The sequence below is a fragment of the Ailuropoda melanoleuca genome, unplaced genomic scaffold, assembly GCF_002007445.2.
Source record: "Ailuropoda melanoleuca isolate Jingjing unplaced genomic scaffold, ASM200744v2 unplaced-scaffold9607, whole genome shotgun sequence".
NCBI lineage: Eukaryota > Metazoa > Chordata > Mammalia > Carnivora > Ursidae > Ailuropoda > Ailuropoda melanoleuca.
Genome location: NW_023255111.1, coordinates 25,855 through 36,147, shown reverse-complemented (window position 1 = coordinate 36,147; position 10,293 = coordinate 25,855). Strand labels below are relative to the sequence as shown.

Genomic DNA, 10,293 nt, shown 5'->3' with positions numbered 1-10,293 from the left:
GGCAGAAGAATAGGAGACCTATGTTTCATCTGGTCCTTTGAATTCAACTAGTTATATATCAAATCATTCTGAACACCTGTGAATTCAACCTGAGATATAAGAAAAGAATTGCTGCATTTCTACAAATAGAGAAGTGACCACTTTTTGCAAGGTAAGGAGGTATGGAAACGTGAATCTGAGGAGATATATTGGAAAATAACCACAGGGAGAGGGAGACTCTGTAAGCAAGCAACTGGAAAGTGATACAGCAGTGGAATGCAAAATCAGAAATTTTAGAAGTCTGCTCCTGTGAGGGACATCCTTGCATGAAATGTTTTCAGGTGGCATCCTGGGGCAGAATCCTAGGTGGGACAGTGTGGTCTCACGATCCCCAGGGTCACAGAAAGTATGAGGGTGCCTGAGTGTGGCAGAGTTCCCAAACATTGGATCAAGGGAAGCTGACTACAATAAGCAAGCCCCGGAATGGCCTCTGAGCTAGGTATTGCCATAAACGTTGAACAGCAGCAGGATTGGGTGACCACTCTCCAAACAGGGAATCAGCAAGTGACAACCACTGGGAGACCCTGCTCCTTCCCACAGGAGAAAGGGCATGGATGTGCAAACAATCAGGCAACTGCTCCCCAAGAAGGGGCACAGAGAGCCACAGGGCTGTGGTGAGACCCCTCTTACCCCCAGGAGGATTTGTGTGGGTGTGCACCACAGAAGTCTTCAACGTTTAGCCCACACAATAGGGACTGACTGCTTTTCCCTGAGGGTGCACTGAAGAGTAGGAACAACAATCATTGTTCCTGGGTCTGGGATGGATAGAGAGACATCACCATTTCTCCTTTTTTTTAGATTTTATTTATTTATTTGACAGAGAGAGAGACAGCCAGCGAAAGAGGGAATACAAGCAGGGAGAGGAAGAAGCAGGCTGCCAGTGGAAGAGCCCGACGTGGGGCTCAATCCCAGAACTCCAGGATCAAGCCCTGAGCTGAAGGCAGACGCTTAATGACTGAGCCACCCAGGCGCCCCCCACCTTTTTTCTTTCTCATCATCTAAAATGGCACAAAAAGCCTCAGTGGAACAAAAGCCATACAGAGCAGCCTAAAGCAGCTTACACTGAGCCTGGCCTCTGGCAAGGGGTGGTGCAACTCCTCCCAGGCAAAGACAGTGGATAATGAGTGCAACAGGCCCCTCCCCCAAAAGACCAACAGGACATCAGTCAAATACCAAGTTTATGGAACACTCAAAACTGAAAAACTTCAGTGCGGGGGAAAATAGTATGTAGAATTTGAGGTTTTCTCCTCATGAGACTATAGTCTTTCAGTTTAAATTTTCTTTTTTTCTTTTCAAAAAGTTTCTCATCTTATCAACTTTTGGTTTTTAAATCTTTTTTTTTAATTTTCATTTTTACATTTTCATTTTATATGTACATATATCCTTCATTTCTGGCTTCCTTTCATTGTTTATTTATACATATTATATATAATATATTTATTTATTTATTTTTTACTTACAATTTTGGGATTTAGTGACTTGTTAAAAACAGACCAAAAATACACCCTAGACCAAGTGGATCACCCTGTACTGTCCACCAGTGAAATTATATTCTCTCTTTATTCCTTTTTTTCTTTTCTTTTTTGGTTTCTGATCTGACCTCTTCAGATTCGTCTAGTGTGTATTTTGCTTGGATCATGGTTGAAAATTTTGATTTTGTTCTCTCATTCATCTATTCTCTCTGGACAAAATAACTAGAAGGAAAAATTCACAGCAAAAGAAAGAACCAGAGGTAGTAACCTGTGTCATTGATCTAATCAATAAGGATATAAGCAAAATCTTAGAAGTAGAGTTCAGAATAACAATTATAAAGTTACTAGCTGGGGTTGCAAATAAAAAGCATAAGACACTAGAGAATCTCTTAGTACAGAAATAAAATCTAATGAGGCAGAAAGTAAAACTGATATGACTGAGATGCAGTCTATAATGGATGCTTTAAGAGCTAGAGTATATGAGGCAGAAGAGAGAGTCAGTGAAATAGAACTCAAGGTGATGGGAAGGAATGAAGCTGAGGAAAACAGAGAAAAACAACTAATGGACCATGAGGGGAGACTTTGAGAAATCACGGATAACACAAAGCAAAAACAGTATTTAAATGATTTTGGTCCCAGAGGAAGAAAAGAGAGGGGGACAGAAGGTATATTTGAGCAAATCATAGCTGATAACTTCCCTAATCTGGGGAAGAAAACAGGCATTCAAGTCCAGGAGGTACAGAGAACCTTCCTCAAAATCAATAAGAAGACATCAACACCCCAACATATACTAGTGAAACTTGCAAATTTCAGACATAAAGAGAAAATCCTGAAGGCAAAAAAAGAAAAAAAAAAGAGCAAAAAAAAAAAAACAGGTCCTTAACATACAAGCATAGGAACATTACACTGTCAGCGGAACTATCTACAATGACTTGGCAGGGCAGAAAGGATTGGCATGATATATTCAGGGTACTAAATTAGAAGAACATGCAGCCAAGAATGCTTTATCCAGCAAGGCTGTCATTCAGAATAGAAGGAGAAATAAAGAGTTTCCAGGACAGACAGAAACTAAAAGAACATGTGACCAGGGAGCTATTGTAAGCAAAGAGTGACCCCAAGAGTAACATAGAACGGAAAGAAACAGAGACAAACTACAGAAACAAGGACTTCACAAGCAATGCAATGGCGCTAAATTCATAACTTTCAATAGTTACTCTGAATGTAAATGGATTAAATGCTCCAATCAAAAACCATAGGGAATCAGATCAGATAAAATGCAAAACCCATTCATATACTGTCTGCAAGAGACTCATTTGAGACCCAGAGACACCTCCAGAATGAAAGTGAGGAGGCAAGGAAATGTCTATCATACTAAAGAACATCAAAGGAAAGCTGGGGTAGCAATCTGTATATCAGAAAAATTAGATTTTAAATGAAACATTATCATAAGGGATGAAGAGGGATACTATATCATACTTAAAGTGTCTATTCAACAAGAAGATCTAAAATTATACATATTTATGCTCCTAACTTAGGAGCAGCCAATTATATTAACTGATTAATAACAAAAGTAAAGAAACACTTTGATAATAATACAATAATAGAAAGGGACTTTAACACCCCACTCACATCAGTGGACAGATCATTTAAGTGGAATATCAAAAAGGAAACAAGGGCATTGAATTACAAATGGGACCAGATGGACTTCACAGATATATTCAGAGCCTTCCATCCTGAAGGAACAGAATATACATTCTTCTTGAGTACACATAGAACATTATCCTGAATAGATCACATACTGGTTCACCAATCAGGTCACAACCAGTACCGAAAGATTGGGATTATTCCCTGCATATTTTCAGAGCCTAATGCTTTGAAATTGGAACTCAATCACAAGAGGAAATTTGGAAGGAATGCAAATACTTGGACGTTAAAGAGGACCCTACTAAAAAATGAATAGTCAACCAGGAAATTAATGGAGAATCTAAAAAAAAGTCATGGAAACAAATAAAAGTGACAACACAACTGTTCAAAACCTTTGGGATGAAGCAAAGTTAGTCTTACGAGGGAAGGACATAGCAGTAAAGACTTTCTAAAAAATTTAGAAATGTCTCAAATACACAAGCTAACCTTACACCTAAAACATGCGGCGAAAGAACAGCAAATAAACCCTAAACCAAGTAGGAGAAGAGAAATAACAAAGATTAGAGCAGAAATAAATGAAATAGAAACCAAAAGAGCACTAAAACACATCAATGAACTAGAAGCTGGTTCTTTGTAAGAATTGATAAGATCGATAAACCTCTGGCCAGACGTCTCCAAAAGAAAAGAGAAAAGATGCAAATCAATAAAATCATGAATGAGAGAGGAGACAACATGAGCAACACCAAGGAAATACAATTTTAAAAACATATTATGAGCACCTATATGCCAAAAAATTAGGCAATATAGAAGAAATGGATGCATTCCTAAAAACATAAAAACTATCAAAACTGAAACAGAAAAAAAAATAGAAAACCTGAACATACACATAACTGGCAAGGAAATTAAAGCAATAATCAAAAATATCCCAACAAACAAGAGTCCAGGATCAGATGGCTTCCCAGGGGAATTCTACCAAACATTTATTTATTTACTTACTTATTTAAGATTTTATTTATTTATTTATTTATTATTTATTTATTTATTTATTTATTTATTTATTTGATAGAGAGCTAGAAAAGGCACAAGCAGAGGGAGTATCAGAGGGAGAGGAAGAAGCAGGTTCCCCACCGAGCAGGGAACCCAATGTGGGGCTCGATCCAAGGACCCTGGGATCATAACCTGAGCCAAAGGCAGATGCTCAAACAACTGAAGCACCAAGGCACCCTACCAAGCATTTAAAGAAGAACTAATACCTATTCTTCTGAAGTTGTTTCAAAAGATAGAAATGGAGGGAAAACTTCCAAACTCGTTCTATGAGGCCAGCATTACCTTGAACCCCAAACCAGAAAACCCCACCAAAAAGGAAATTACAAACCAATATGCCTGATGAATATGGATGCCAAAATTCTCACCAAGATATGATCCAATAGGATCCAACAATAAATTAGAAGGATTATTCACCATGACCAAGGTGATTCAATATTCACAAATCAATCAGCATCATACAACACATTAATAGAAGAAAGGACTAAAAATATGATCCTCTTAATTGATGCAGAAAAAACGTTTGACAAAATACAGCATCCTTTCCTGATTAAAACTCTCCACAGTGTACGTATAGAGGTAACATATATCAATGTCATAAAATCAATCAATTAAAATCCCACAGCAAATATCATTCTCAATGGGGAAAAGCTCTCAGCTTTTTTAGGACCATGACAGGGATGCCCACTATCACCACTGTCATCCAACATAGTACTAAAAGTCCTAGCATCAGCAATCAGACAACGAAAAGAAATAAAAGGTAAAATTGGCAAAAAAAAAAAAGTCAAATTCTCACTCTTCCCAGATGACATGACACATTATGTGGAAAATCCAAAACTCTCCATGGCAAAATTGTTAGAACTCATACAGGAATCAGCAAAGTGGCAAGATATAAAATCAATGCACAGTAATCAGTTGCATTTCTATGCGCTAACAATGAGACAGAAGAAAGAGAAATTAAGGAATTGATTTTATTAACAATTGCAACAATAAACATAAGATACCTAGGAATAAACCTAACCAAAGAGGTAAAGGATCTATACCCTAGAAACTACAGGACACTTATGAAAGAATTGAGGAAGACACAGAGAAATGGAAAAGCATTCTATGCTCATGGATTGGAAGAATATATATTAAAATTTCTATGCTACCCAGAGCAAACTACACATTTAATGCAATTCCTGTCAATATACATTTTTTTCACAGAGTTGGAACAAATAACCCTAAATTTGTCTGGAATCCAAGAAGACCTGGAATAGCCAAAGGAATGTTGAAAAAGAAATCCAAAGCTGATGGCATCACAACCCTGGACTTTAAGCTATATTACAAAGCTGTAATCATCAAGACATTATGGTACTGGCACAAAAACAGCCATATATATCAAAGGAACAAAATCTAGAGTTCAGAAATGGACCCTCAACTCTATGGTCAACTCATCTTTCACAAAACAGGAAAGAATATCCAATGGCAAAAAAGACATTCTCTTCAAAATTGGTGCTGGGAAAATTGGATGGTCACATGTGGAAGAATGAAACTGAACCATTTTCTTACACTATACACACATATAAATTCAAAATGGATGAAAGAACTAAATGTGAGGCAAAAATCCATCCAAATTCTAGAGGAAGTCACAGTCAGCAACTCTTTGACTTTGGCCACAGCAACTTTTTGCTACCCACATCTCCAAAGGCAAAGGAAGGAAAAGCAAAAATGAGCTAATGGGACTTCATCAAAAAAGTCAACAAATACTTATTAAAACCAAAAGACAACCAGCAGAATGGGAGAAGATATTTTCAAATGACATATCAGATAAAGGGCTTGACTCCAAGATCTATTAAGAACTTCTCAAACTCAACACCCAAAAAACAATTAATCTAGTCAAGAAATGGGCAGAAGACATGAACATTTGTCCAAAGAAGACATACAAATGGCTAACAGATACATGAAAAAATGCTCCACATCACTCGTCATCAGGGAAATGCAAATTAAAACCACAATGAGATACCACCTTACACCAGGTAAAATGGCTAAATTTAACAAGGCAGGAAACAAAAAATGCTGGTGAGGATGTGCAGAAAAGGTATCCTCTTACACTGTTGGTGGGAATGCAAGCTGGTATAGCCATACTGGAAAAATGTATGGAGTTTCCTCAAGAATTTAAAAATAAAGCTACCCTAAGGCCCAGCAATTATACTACTAGGTATTTACACAAAAGATACAAAGGTATTGAGCCAAAGGGGCACTTGCACTCTAAAGTTTAGAGTAACAACATCCACAATAGCCAAACTGTGGAAGTGCTGAGATCTCCTTCAGCAGATGAATCATAAAGATGATGTGGTGTATATACAATGGAATATTACACAGCCATCAGAAAGGATGAACACTTACTATTTACATCAATGTGGATAGAACTGGAGGGGATTATGCTAAGTGAAATAAGTCAAGCAAAGAAAACAATTATCATATGGTTTCACTCATGTATGGAATATAAGAAACAGGGCAGAGGATCATAGGGGAAGGGAGGGAAAACTAAATGGGAAGTCATCAAAGAGGGAGAAAAAACATTATACACTCTTAACTATAGGAAACAAACAGGGTTGTTGGAGGGGAGGTGGGTGGGGTGATGGGGTCACTGGGTTATGGGCGTTAAGAAGGGCACATGGTGTGGTGAGCACTGATGTGAGGAGCACATGATGTGATGAGCACATGAGTTCAACTGATGAATAGTTGAACTTTATATCTGAAACTAATGACATAATATATATTGGCTAATTGAATTTAAATTTATAATAAAAAGAACAGATCAATGAAACCAGGAGGTGGTTCTTTGAAAAATATTAATAAAATTGATAAACCTGTAGCCAGACTTATCAAAAAGAAAAAAGGGAAGCAAATAAATAAAATCACGAATGAGAGAGGAGAAATCACAACAAACACCACAGAAATACAAAAAATTATAAGAGAATATTATGAAAAAGTATAAGGAAACAAATTAGGCAATCTCAAGAAGTGGATAAAATCCTAGAAACTTCTAAACTACCAAAACTGAAAGAGGAAAAAAAACATGATTCATAACCAGCAAAAAAATAATTGAAACATTAATCGAACATTGAGCAACAAACAGAAGTCCAGGGCCAGATGATAACTGCTAAATTCTACCAAACAGTTCAAGAAGAGTTAAGAGAATCTGAACAATGGCTGCCCCAGTCCAGGAGGCAGCCCACCTTGGTGGCCCCCTCCTGCTGCCACACGACTCCATTGGGAGATGGGACATCCTGCTCACTCACTGGGGCACACTGCACAGGGATGGCCAGCAACAGTGGGGGCCAGTGCACGTGTTTGCCATTTGGGCAGAGGCGTAGCCTTCTTCTGCCCATCTTCCTGTGTTGTCAAGAAATGGCAATCTGGAGGGTGTGCTGCAAAGTTGGGCTCCAGGCAGAGTTGGGTGCCAGGGCCCATGTGGTTGTGCCCCCACAGGTTCATGCCATGGCCTCCTGGAGAGTGGCCTACTGCTTGCAACAGACCACCTGCTCGATGTGCCTGCAGGACTTTGTCAATCCCATGATACCAGACTGTGGCCACAACATCTGTTGCTCATGCCTCACCCACTGCTAGAGTAAGGCAGAGACCAACATGTGGTGAACACGGTGCCAGGAGACCTTCCTGCAGCAGCACTTGAGACTCAACCAGCACCCAGCCAACGTGACACAGCTGGTGAAGCAGATGCACACCTAGTGGTCATTGGGGCTGAGATGGTTGTGTGTGAGAAGCACCACAACCCCCTGAAGGTGTACTGTGAGGTGGACCAGATGCCCATCTGCATGGTGTGTAGCTGCTTCTGCAAGCACACTAGCCAAGCATGGTGCAGCTCAAGGAGGTGGTGGAGGGTTTCAAGGAGCAAATCAAGAACCAGCTGGACCACATGGAAAGACTGAAAACTTAAAAAAGAGGCATGGGCATAGCAGGAGCAGAGGAGCTGAACTCTTGAGCCTGAACCAGATGGAGAGAGAGATCATCTGGAAGTTTGAGCAGCTGTCTCACTCCTTGAAGCATCATGAGTATCGCCTCCTGGCCCACCTTGAAGAGCTAGATTTGGAAATCTACAACAACATCAATGGTGCCAACACCAGATCTGCTGCGTCTCCCACCCAGGTAGCCTGATCACCCAGCTGGAAGAGAAGCAGCAGCAGCTTACCAGGGAGCTCCAACAGGACACTGGGGACACACCGAGCAGACCTGAAAGAATCAGGATCCCTGAACTCTGGATCACACCTCCAGATCTGTGAGAGAAAGTCTACATTTTCACTCAAAACTCTCTGTTCTTGACTGAAAGTTTGAGGCAGTTCACAGAAAACAAACAGTCAATATGGGGAAAATCCAAGAATTGAGAAAGGCTCAATTATACTCAGTATATGTGACTCTGGACCCAGACACAGCCTATCCCAGTTTGATCCTTTCCTGCAGCATGTGTGCAAGGCACAGTTACTTCTAGCAGGACCTGCCTTACAATCCAGAGCTGTTAAATCTGTCCCCCCATGTCTTGGGTTCTCAAGATTAATCACTGGGAGACATTATTGGGAGGTAGATATGAGAGATAAAGCCGAGTGAACCATAGGTGCATGTGAAAACTCAATGTGCAGAAAAAGGTGGAGTAATTTTGGGCATCCAGAATGGATTCTGGGCAGTGTCCTTGTGGTTGGGAAAGATTACTGGGCTCTTTATACCTCCCCAGTGACTGCCCTTCCCCAGCAGACTGCTCTCCAGTGGGGGGGAGGATTTTCTTGGACTATGATGCTGGTGAGGTCTTTTTCTACAATATGACAGACAGGTGTCACAACTTTACTTTCTCTCACACCAACTTCTGTGGGCCTGTCCAGCCCTAATTCAGTCTGGGCTCCTTGGGAGGGAAGAGTACAGCCCCTCCCATCATCTGCCCTATGAGTGGGGTCAATAGGTTTTCTGGCCATGTAGGCAATCATGCTCATTCCATAGAGACCTCCTTTTGATGTGGTGAACTCAGGCCAAAAGGGCTGTTGGCCATAATCCAACCCCAGGCATAAGGTGACTTGTTGCCTTGCCACTCCCTGTTCATCACAGCTGGATATACTTACCACTTTCCATGCCCCTAAGGTGGGAAACACAATGTCCCTATTCTCTACTGTTCTTTCCTTCCCCATGGAAATTGTGAGATATAATGAGATGTATCAAGATTGCCCAGGAATAAAAGCCAGATGACCAAAAATACATACATACATACATACATACATACATACATACAGAAGAGTTAATACATATTCTCAAACCATTTTCAAAAAAATAGAGATGGAAGGAAAACTTCCAAACTCATTCTAAGAGGCCATCATTACCCTGATTCCAAAACAAGACAAAGACCCCACTAAAAAAAGAAAACTACAGGCCAAATCCCTGATGAACAAGGATGTAAAAATTCTCAACAAGATACTAGCTGATAGGAACAAATAGTACATTAAAGAATCATTCATAACAATCAAGTAGGATTTATTCCTGGGTTGCAAGGTGGGTTCAATATTCAAAAATCAATCAACGTGTTACACCACATTTATGAAAGAAAGAAGAACCACACGATCCTCTCAATAGATACAGAAAAAAAAATGACAAAGTACAGCATCCATTTTTGACACAAACCCTCAACAAAGTAGGCATAGAGGGAAAATACCTCAACATCATAAAGTCCATATATGAAACACCCACAGCTAATATCATCCTCAATGGGGAAAAAATGAGAGTTTTTCTTCTCTGGTCAGGAAGAGAGGGATGTCCACTTTCCCCACTGTTGTTTAACATAGTACTGGAAGTGCTAGCCTCAGCAATCAGCCAACAAAAATAAATAAAAGGAATCCAAATCAGCAAGGAAGAAGTCAAACTTTCACTCTTTGCAAACATGACTTTCTACGTAGAAAACCCAACAGACTCTACGAAAAAAATTGCTAGATCTGATAAATTCAGCAAAGCTGCAGGATACAAAATCAATGTAGAGAAATCTGTTGTATTTATATACACCAATAATGAACCAGCAGAAAGAGAAATTGAGGAATCTACCCCATTTATAATTGCA

The 10,293-nt window shown here is 39.7% G+C and overlaps 1 pseudogene; it reads left to right on the top strand.

Annotated features, from left to right (window-relative positions):
• The first annotated feature begins 7,685 nt into the window (after positions 1-7,685).
• Positions 7,686-9,205, top strand: LOC100480463 (annotated as a pseudogene).
• The last annotated feature ends 1,088 nt before the right edge of the window (positions 9,206-10,293 follow it).